The sequence below is a fragment of the Rissa tridactyla genome, chromosome 14 (assembly GCF_028500815.1).
Source record: "Rissa tridactyla isolate bRisTri1 chromosome 14, bRisTri1.patW.cur.20221130, whole genome shotgun sequence".
Classification (NCBI taxonomy): domain Eukaryota; kingdom Metazoa; phylum Chordata; class Aves; order Charadriiformes; family Laridae; genus Rissa; species Rissa tridactyla.
In genome coordinates this window covers 13,349,966-13,360,650 of record NC_071479.1, presented here as the reverse complement: position 1 = coordinate 13,360,650, position 10,685 = coordinate 13,349,966, and the positions used below count along the sequence as shown (strand labels likewise).

General features: G+C 55.1%; 1 long non-coding RNA gene across 1 annotated transcript; it reads right to left on the bottom strand.

Annotated features, from left to right (window-relative positions):
• Window positions 1–2,272: 2,272 nt before the first annotated feature.
• Window positions 2,273–4,004, bottom strand: LOC128917578 (uncharacterized). The gene is made up of 3 exons (XR_008469304.1): window positions 3,936–4,004; window positions 3,182–3,270; window positions 2,273–2,606 (listed from the first exon to the last, which is right to left on the bottom strand). It is a non-coding gene; the product is annotated as an uncharacterized LOC128917578 (long non-coding RNA).
• Window positions 4,005–10,685: the final 6,681 nt, after the last annotated feature.

Genomic DNA, 10,685 nt, shown 5'->3' with positions numbered 1-10,685 from the left:
ACACAGTCCTGCAGCACGGCTCCTACCCTCCAAAATGTCGCACAGGTACTCATTGAGCGTTTGCGCCAGCTCATCAGTGCCTCTGTCCACGCCGCTCCTCTGCACAAATTTCTCGGTCAACGCAGTGAAACCTGGAACAGGGACATCCAGAAATCAGGAAATGCCCATGTGGGCCAAAAGACCTGGCAGCTGTTTCCACGATGCCCGGCCCGAGAGCCTGTAGGGGACACCTTCCCGTGCCAGCTCCGCACTGGTGGCAGCCCTGATGGACCGCCCAAGGTCACCCATCCCGCTCTCTGTGGGCGTCCCAGCAGAAGACCTCAGCAGTGACAAGATGACCACTCTGTCTGAGGGGCTCCAAAGGGCCTGCTGTGTCCCCACACGGCTCATGTCCGTGGCTGCTCCTCCCTGCTCCCCCCACCTGAGATATCCGCAAAGAGCAGCACTCCGTGGACACTCTGAGTGGTGTCGTTGCTCCTGAGGGAGCTATCAGCAAGGAGCGAGGGGAGGAAAGCGACTGCTTTCTGCAGGTCCCCGTAGTGACGATTCCTCTCCCAGGCAGAAGCCATCGTCAGCGCCCTGTGGCACACGGGGTACCTCAGGAGAAGACGGCTGTGCCCAGCCGGGAGGAGGACGAGGACCTCACTGCACAGTGCAAGCTGCACACTGAGCCTGGGGCCTCTGTGCGGGGCGACTAGCCCTCCGCCTTCCCGGGGTGGTCACAGTCACCAGGCGGCGGCCTCCTCTGCAGGTCATCGCTTGCCCGGCAACTCACCTCACGCATCACAATCGGCTCGCAGTGACATCTTCCGTCTGTCACCGCCATTACCCGGTGTCCTGCTGTGAGCGACACAGCACTAACTTCTCTTGTAATGCTGGGGAAAACTGCACTTCTAGAACTCTCTTGTCTGAATTTGGGAAAATATGTACTTCATAGCCAGCTAGCCTATGGGGGATTAGCGGTCTCGGTGCTTTTAAGCAAGTCATTAAACTGTCATTATTCTTATAATATCTCTGGTATTTTCTCCCAGAGGTATTAAATATTCCTTTGTGGTCACACATTAGGGCAAAAATAGGCCTTGTACCGGTGGTTTTTTAGCAAGAAGAAGCGTCCTAAGAACAGGATTCCAACACGCAACTCAAAATATGACTTTCTGGGTTAAAATTGCCCACGCTAACAAGCTGCGCCTCGCTCTAACGGCTTTATACCTGCTTCTGTATGAGGCGAAAATTCTTCTTATGGATGTAAAAAGCCTCTTTAAACAACTGCTCCTCCACCGGTGTCCAAATATCTGAGCCTAGGAATTAACCAGCGACACGCAAATTATTGGAATCGGCATCCCGCGCCTCCAAAAGCCCCAGAAAGGGATTAAAACTTCTCCTTTCCCCACCCCAAAAGAATATTTTTAAGACTCAATTCAATCGGAGCAAAAGGAATGCCGGGATCTGTTCTCCTCGTTTACCTGTGTAATGATAATCAGCCAGGGGATGGGATTCGGGTCTCCGAGGCGGCCCACCATGCAGCCTCTCTGCCGCCTCCTGCGAGATTTCATAGGGAAAAAAGACTTAAATTCCTCCTCCGGAGGAGACAAAAGGGAAATTCTCACTCCTCGTGGCGACGCAGCAGATGCTGAGGGGTGTTAAAGCCCTTCTTCGAAGAAGAGGGAGCAAAGCAGACCCGCTCGGGGCTCACCGAGGGCAGACCTCGGCTTTTATCTAACATCCCTTCATTTGGGCGTAATTCTATTCTCCATCCCAAACCCTTAGTGATGCACCAGGAGAGGGCTCTGGAAGCCCAAGAGACGTTAACGCAGCGACAGGCATCACCCAAGAACCTCCTGCACCTTCAGCAAAGAGATTCCGGCCCGCGCAATAGAAAACTCGGAGCGACGCCCAGCTCAAACCAGTAACAAAGTCCGTTCTTAATTAGAAATTGCCGCTTCTTACCAGCACGTCGCCTTGAGCCTCGTGCAGGCAATGCAGAGCGAGCTCCAGGTTGACCCGTCCCCCTGGCCTGGTGTTGGCAGAAGCCAAATGGAGCAGGTTTGTAACTACAAATGCAACGAAAACCAAGAAAAAGTCAAGTTTTCCTCAAGAAAAGGGGCGATAGGAGAGGGAGGGAAAACAGGACGAGCGCAGCAGAGACCGGAGATGAGGAAAAGGCAGAGAAAAAAGTCCGATATCCCAAATAGCTCTACTTTAAAAGCTCAGAGAGAAAACTCCCCTCTCCCGAGGGCGCCGCAGATGAGGTGGGACAGCTCCAAACGCCCGTTTTTCATGGAAGACGCTGCCGAGAGCGTCGCCCGTTATTCTTTAGTCACTCTCCCACCAAAACCCAGCCATCTCCTTCCCTCGAACATGAAGGCGGGCAAGAAAAGGAGGGAGAGAAGCCCAAAAAGGTGGAATTTTCAACCCATCATATCCCTGGGTGGGGTGAAAGTGGAAGAGAAGCGTTAGAAAAACCTTTCTCCTGCGTCTCCGGGTTGGTTTCGATGTCGCCCCAGGGTTTCCAGACCAGCGACGCTCCCTCTTCCTCCTCTTCCAAACGGGCTGGGTCCTGGAGGTCGGGAAGCTCCGCTTGGAATTGGTTGCCGATGTTGACGTGCCTGAAAGGGTGAGGAAGAGGAAGTGAGGAAGGCGAGTGGGGAACAGCTGCGGCAGGACAGGGGGAACAGCTGCGGCAGGATAGACGCATGCGTACGTGAGGTGCTGTAATAAATACGGCCCGTATTTCCCAGGAAAGCACTAATTGCTCTCCTCTAACAACTTCTCCAGCAGCATCACGTTACCGCCACTTGAAAGGCTCCATCTCACTTCATTAAACATCCCAAGACTTGAGCTCCTGAAATGATTTCTCAGCCTTTGGCACCGGATTAATGAGTTAATGGTTTTCAGAGCGCCCCGGACACGAGCGCTTTTGAAGTGCTGTTATTGGCGAATCTAGAGCTGTCGACGCTAATAAAAAATGCACTTATTCCTCGCGTTACTCTACACTTCTCACTTTAGTATTAATAAAAACACCTGTTTTTATAACGCTTCTCTTGGAGGCCTTTGGTCCTCAAACGACTAAATAGCCGCACAAAAACAAGCACAAAACTCCTCATCAGCTTTTCTGCACTGGCAGCAAATTTGCCTTTTCTGCGGCTTTGACGGGGAAGATCTGTAGCGACCCGGAACTCACAAACGTGTCTCGCCCCAGGCATGCGACTACCTGAGCAGTGAGCGGAATCAGCCATGCAGGGTTTTCTTGCCGTGCCGCAGAAGGTGACGCTGGGAAAAGAAGAGAGGAGAAATGAGCCTGTTTGTCACACCCAGCCAAGGGGGATGAGATGGGGGACCCCCACCTCACCTCTGCCCCTCAGGAGCGGGGCTGGGACAGATCCTCCGCGCAGACAGAAGGGGCCTGGCGCGGATTTCATCTCCAGCCCTCTTCCTCAGCCCAAAGCCACACAACTCCCTCTCTTTCTCAGCCCCAAAACCAGCCACGCCAGCCCCTTTGCCAGCCCCAGCAGCACGAGTCCCACTCTCCGGGTCAGGCCACAAACCGGCTCCCCCTCTCTGCTTCCCCTCTCTGCTTCGCCCCCCTCTGCAGCCCCCCTGGGCGACGCTGAGGGACAGCAGACACCCCACAGCCCGGCACACCCAGGGCCCCACCGACACTTTGCGGGGAGCGCTGGCAAACTGCGGAGGGCCCGGCCCCGCGTCCCTCCGGGGCGGCACCAGCACGGCCCGAGCATCGCTTTCTTACCACCCTGACGGGCTCCATTTCTCCGCCATCGCCGGCACCGCACCCCAAACCCCCCAGGACCAAGGCACCCTGCGGGGAGCCGGGCCCAGACACCCCCCTCCCACCCGTCAATGCCCCCCCTCAGCCCTCACAGCCCCACTCAGGGCCCTACCGGCCCCTCCACCACCCCTCGGGGCCGCCCACTCACCTTCACATGCTCCAGCTGCCTCACCACGTGCTCGCAGCGGCCCCGCGGGCCCAGCCCAACCAACCACCCGCCGGGCCCTGCTTTCCGCCCCGACCGCCCCGCTCCCATTTCCAGCCGGCCGCCATTTTCCCCCGGCCCGGCCCGCCCACGACGGGCGCCCATTGGCCACCGCTGCCCCATCGCCCGCCCCCTCCTTCTTGGGTTGCACCGCTCCATTGGCCCGCTGCCACTGTCAATCTCCACATTCGACCAATGGGAGCACAGCACAGCAGTCCAACCTTTTCCTTCCCTTCCCTCCCCTTTGCTTTCTCATTTTACTTCCCTTTTTCCTTCCCCTTTTGTTTCCCCTTCCCCTTTTCCTTCCCTTCTCCTTCCTTTCCAATGAGTCAAATCATGATGAGCCTGAAATGCCATGGATTTTTCATCTCCAAAACCACTTGCAAGGACACGCAGCACAAGGGTTACAAGTGGGAACAGGATTTTACTCTCTTTTGCTCAAAGCGGTTGCAGAGCAGGTGCTTACAAGCACCATCGCAAAACAAGAGCTCTCACTCCAGAACAGCTGACGAGAGGCGCAGTCAGATGGGAGAAAACAGCCTTTTATTGTGGACGGACATGAGGTGCGGGAGCCCAGGAATGGCAGGGGTTCGGCTCCTGAAAGGAAATGGGCATCTACAGCGAGAGTCGGAAAGCACTGATGAACCCACAGAGGCAGGACTTGGTTGCCCTTTCTTTGGGAAACAGAGTGGACAAGGAGTAGTTTGTAGCCCAGAAGAGAGAGCTCTTGCGGGCATTGCCGAGGGGAGGGCTCTGGCACCGTATCCCCCATGGAAATGCCCTTAGAGGCCCCTGCGTGTGCAGAGGTGCTCAGTGCCCCTGTGCCACGCAGCAGGGCTCCATGGGGAGCCCCTGGGGAGCTGCCGTGGAGTTCTTCCCAAACCCTGCGCAGCACCGTCCCTTGCCCTCCCTTGCCAGCCCCTTGGACTGCCTTAGAGCAGTTTCCCCAGCTGGGAAAGATGGGTAGCGGAGCCTGGGACACACCTGGGCTTCTCCCTCCTCTTTTTCCGTCCCCATCTTTTGCGCTCTTCCTTCTTTCCTCTTCTTGCCAGCGTTCCCTCTCCTCATCCCAGGCCTCTTCTCTCTTCCTTTTGGGTTTTCAGTTTCCTGGAGGGAGCCTGCAAAGCTTTCCATCCCCCAGTGGGTTTAGATAGGTAAAGGCAGGATCAACTGGATTCATCACGTCTTGATGGAAGCAAAGCTGACTCCTTTAACCGTCTTTCCTGGGAAAGGCTCTTTAGTTCTTGTGCGCATCCTGGGGCATCTTCCGTGGTCTCTGGGGCAGTTGGAGGCAAAGCGGCGGGTGCCTAAAGCAGAAATGTTGGCGTTAGCAGGTGGCAAGGGACGCCCTACCTAAATCCAACAGAGCAAAAATATCAGGAAGAGGCAGAGCAGCTCCTTGAACTCATCGGGAACCTCCTCCTAGATGAGACGCCTTGTCCCAGGGTTTGTGGACCTGCCCTACCTTTGCCATTTCCCGTCCTCTCACCGCATCTACCCCTGCTGCTTTCTGGAGGACGAGCAGAGAGGGTGGTGCGTCCAGGAAGGCTTTGGCCTGGTGCTCTACATCACCTTCCCCAGCAGGGCCACGTTGCTCTTCCAAAGGCAAATCTGGAAAGCAAAAACTCGTGTAGCCAAGTGACTTGTGGGAAGTGGACAACACCTAAAGCAAAACCCACCCAAAGCCCTCCACCAGCTTTCTGCTCTGGCTGTGAGAACCCTCAGTCCCTCCTCCTACCTCTGGATGTGTCCCTGGCTGCTGGCGACTCCTCAGCTGAGGGACTGGAAAGGCCAGACGTCTTGGCCCCAGTGGTTTTCTAAGAGGAACTCCACCAGCCCCTTCACCTGCACACGAGAGCCTTGCTTTCAGGGCAGGGGGCTGAAAAGTTGTGGAGCAGCCTTTCCCACTCCTCCCCCTTGCCTCCACGCAGAAGGCTGTGGCTGTGGGGCTGCTTTTGCAGGCAGCCAGCCCACCACCTTTTGCTCAAGAGAGGAGGCAGCCAGGGACCTCTGAACCTCCAAGCTCTGATGGGTCTGGAAAGCTGCAGCCAGCTGCTCAAGACAGCCTACCTTCTCAGTCACCCCCAGCATGGCCTCCAGCAGCAGCAGCAGGTCCTCATGAGGTGGGCTCAGCAGGTTTGGCCCACTGCAGATGGCCAGGTTGCTGCAGCTCATCCTGCTGGTAGACACGTTGTGGCTAATGTTGTGCAGGAGGGAGAGCAGCCGCTTCAGGAGGAGGACATTGGCTGTAGGCAACTTGTCGGCCACCCTGAGGGAACAGGAACACAATGTTAAGAAAGCAGATGTTGCCCACAGCCATGGCCGAAGCTTGTCCAAGGCAGGTGGGAACCAGCGTCTGTGTTGCGCAGCTTTGTCGGTGCTCGGAGCCAGTGGTCAGGGCTGCTGCTCAAGAGGCAGGCTGCTGCCCACACTTACGCTTTCAGCTCTTCCACTTTTGCCTGCTTGCTTGTCCTGTGCAGGGCTGGCATCCCATCCTCGTAGAGGTGGCTGACAAGGAGCTTGGCGGGGATGCTTCGCAGGAAGTTGTGCAATGCCAATGGCTCACGATTTTTCTTGGCTTTTTTCTTTGGTTTTTAATTGTGGGGGTTTTTTTGGTTTTTATTGTTTTTTGAGTTGTTTCTTGGCCAGCCTTGCCCAAACTTCTTTCTGTCGGTACTGAATGCTTCTGATTCTCCAAAGGAAGAGCTGTCTCTGCATCTTGAATGTTTCCAGGGCTGGGGCATCTGCCATCTTTGATGCTCTGTTGCTATTCTATGGGCACAGCCAGGGTGGGTCTGGCTGCTTCTTCACCCACCCATTCGTTAGCTGAGGTGAGAGCTAGCTGAGGACAGCCACCCCCCACTGGCTTTCTCATCCTCAGACTGAAACAATGCGAAGTCCAGACCCCAATAACCTGGGTGGCGCTGCAGGGGAGTCCAAGAGGCTGTGGTGGTCTGCAGTGGTCTCCGAGGGTCTCCAGTAGTCTCCAGTGCTATCCAGCAGTCTCTGATGATCTCGGATGGTCTCCGGCAGTCTCCAGCAGTGTCTGGCGGTCTCCAGTGGTCTCCAATGGACTCTGGCAGTTTCCAGCGGACTCCGATGGTCTCCAGTGTGAGACCACCGGAGACTGCCAAACACCACCAGTGTCAGGTCATCTCCAGCACTCTCCGGCGGTCTCCGGCGGTCTCTGGTGGTCTGCGACGGTCTGCGGCGCTCTCCATCCATCTCCAGCCATCTCCAAGGGACTCCTCCTGGTACTATGGGGCTGCCGGCCTGAAGATGGCAGCCCCTCTTCTCACCTCTTCTCACAGCTCTGAAACAGAAAGCATAGAATCATTGATGTTGGAAAAGCAATTGAAGCTCATGGAGCCCAGCTGTTAGCCTGGCACTGCCGAGTCCACAGCTAAACCATGTCCCTGAGCACCACATCTACAGGTCTTTGAAATCCCTCCCAGGATGGTGATGCAAGCCTTTCCCTGGGCAGCCTGTTCCAATGCTTGTCAAGCCTTTTGGTGAGGAAATCTTTCCTACTAGCTCCTCTGGTGCAACTGGAGGCCGTTTTCTCTGTTGTCCTATCCCTCTTGACTTGGGAGAAGAGACCGAGCGCCACCTGGCCCCAAGCTCCTCTCAGGGAGTTGCAGGGAGCAGCAAGGTCTGCTGGTGCTGTGGGGCTGCCGGGCAGAAGATGGCAGCTCCTCTCCTCTCCTCTCCTCTCCTCTCCTCTCCTCTCCTCTCCTCTCCTCTCCTCTCCTCTCCTCTCCTCTCCTCTCCTCTCCTCTCCTCTCCTCTCCTCTCCTCTCCTCTCCTCTCCTCTCCTCTCCTCTCCTCTTGCCCAGGCCTGAGGGCAGAGGAGATGGCCCCCTTTGCTGAGGGATGGGAGTGGGGGGAGGGAAAGCAGGGCTCCTCAGCGGCTTGAGAGATGTCTGATCTTCCTGCTGAGCCTGGCGGTGTGGATGGCCCTTTTACGGTTAGTGTCGTCTGCGGGGCTGGCACTGCTTTTTGGGCCCTGTCTTTGCAGAGGGTCCCTGAGAGCCTGCGGGGGTCCTGTGGCGCTTTGGGCAGGCTGCTGGTGGAGGCAGCCTGGCCATGGTGGAGGTGTGCCACGTCATGGCTGCAAGAGAGGGGTCCACCTCCATGGGCTCTTGGTCTTCTGCCAGCGGATCAATCTCCATGGGCTTTCCCTCGTCTCTCTGCTGTGGTAGGTCGACCTCCATGGGCTCTACCTTGTCCCTCTTCTGTGGTGGGTTGACCTCCATGGGCTCAACTTGCCCGCCATGGCTGCTGCTGCTGGTGTCTACCCACTTGCGCTTGTGGGTGTGTTTGGGCATCCTCAGGGCTTCCAAGGAGCCTCTTCTTGCTGGGCCCATGCAATGTGGGCAGTCGCCACTCTTTGCCGCCTCCTCCTCTGCCAAGCAGGCTTGGATTGAGAAGCTCTGTCTGCTGAGTGAGCGCTGGCCCAGCCGCAGGGTTGCCTGCTTGCCTAACAGCAGGCCGGTGACGTCACCAACGCCGCTGGTGTGGCTGGGAGGGTGTCCTGGGGGGCCCTGAAGGCCCCATTGCCCTGAAGGCCCTTTTGCTTGCCAGAGAGCAAGGCTGCCCCTGGGGCAGCGGGACTGCCCTCCAGCTGCCCTTGTGTGCCCTGGGCTCCAGCCCCCTCCTCCTGCCAGGCCTGGGGTCCCCTCAAGGCCACGGTGGCCACAGGAGGGCCATGGAGTCTCCATGAGCCTCCAACCACTCGTCTCCCTGCAAGTGTCAGCGTCCCGGCAGCCGACAGCAGCAGAGAGGGCCTGATTTTTTCTGCCATTTGCACTTTGTCCTTTTGGGGAGTTTTAGGCTCTCCATTCCTGGCCTGGACCAATTGTGTAGAAAGGAGAAAATAGTTTCATTTCTGTGTCTGCTCATTTCTTGATCCCTTCACACACACACCCCCACATACACACCCTCTCCCTGCCCTCTCTCTTTCTCTCAGAAAAGCAGGAGCTCCCTTGATTCTGGTCGGTGGCCTTGTGCAAAATAGCTGGCCAATATTTTCAAAGTACACCTTGAGTGTAAGGAGATCTTGAATCTACTTGCTTCCTTCTTCCCTGGTGCTGCAGAGATGGCTGTGAAAGGCAGGAGGAGAGCTGGGCAGGTGGCTGTGTGCAGAGGCCCCCGTTTATCTGTGCTTTCCCAGCATGTGGTTCCCAGAGCAGTGGTGGCCCCTGAGCTCTAGGAGATGTCTCAAATGGATGTCTGAAATCCTACTGCCTTTACTGGGCTTTCTCGAATAGAAAGGCAGCTGGTACATGAACGTCTGTGAAAACGTTTGCAGGTTGGCAGGGAACTGTTACAAAAGTATTTGACAGCCGCTGTGGTAAAGGTTTTCTCTAAATGTGATCCATTGAAGCATTTCCTAGACAACTCTTTACAGCATCTCCAGTCTCTCGAGCCTTTGTCTGTGATGCGCTTGATTTCTCCAGGTGATTTTCAAAGTTGATCCTGGGCAAGGAGTTGAGTGGAAACTGCAATGAAAAGCTTTCAGTCTCGCTGAGACAAATGGAGAGAAAGAATCTGCTTTTTTCCACTGCAGGGCAGAAAGAGAGGGCCTAGGGATAGTAAGGGGGTGTTGCATATTTGTTGGTTCTAGGTGGCTGCTTTTTCACCACTTGCTCTAGCGTGTATGTTGGAGGATGGCAGATTGGATGGATCCTTGGTTTCATTCCTCTAAGACTAACACTTTTCAACTCCTGCTGTGCTTTTCATCTCAAAGGATGCCTGCCCAGGTGGTCTATAAATTACATCCATGGATTGCTCTACATGGCAGTGAACTGCAGCCCCAAGAACTGCCTCACAATCTCCGTTGGTCCTGCCTGGCAGCGGAAGCCCAGAAAATGTACTGTAGCTAAGAATGAGCTGGAGCGCTCTGCTTCCAGCAGGGAGAGCAAGGCTGCTGCTGAACGGAGAAGCTGGCAGGATGATGAGAGAGCCAAGGAGCAGAAAGGAAGGATTTCTTAAATGCTGGAGTGCTTGTCATGTCCCAATCCCAGGAAAGAGGGGGGGTAAGTGACTTCAGATTCGTAAATTCCCAGTGGCGCGGACTAAGGTGAGATAAGTCTCAGGGTTCATATAGAAACATTTATTAGCTGCCCAAAATGATTAGTATAGGTCTTAACAAGTCCACAATAATTGGTTAGGTATATGACAAATTATGGCAAATGGTGAGGTATGCGTTGTGTTACTTAACAACAGGTATAGGACAACTTATGGCAAATGGTACTTAAGGTCGTTACTTAAGAACTCTAACCGTTACTTAACAACTCTAAGAGAAAAGAGAAACTGAGGGACAGAGAAAAGAAAAGACAGACAAAAAGACAGAGATAAAGAGATCACCAGTCCTGGTTCCAGTGTCCTGCGCTGCCCACTCCACCTGGGACCCCTCTGTGCCAGCACCCCCAGCCGCCTCCAGCCCCGGGAACCCCGAGACAGTGGAACCACAACTCTGCAAACGCCACGGCTCCCAAGAAATGCACACAGAGCTTAGGTGTGAAAAACATGAACACAACTCTTTATTAACAACAACACAACTACCTAGAACTACTTACAAAACACAACTATTACAAAACACAACTATATACATCTATTTACAAAACAATTAACACCATACCATTTAAATCAAGGATTCTCACCCAGAATCAGATCTCCTAAAGGTACACA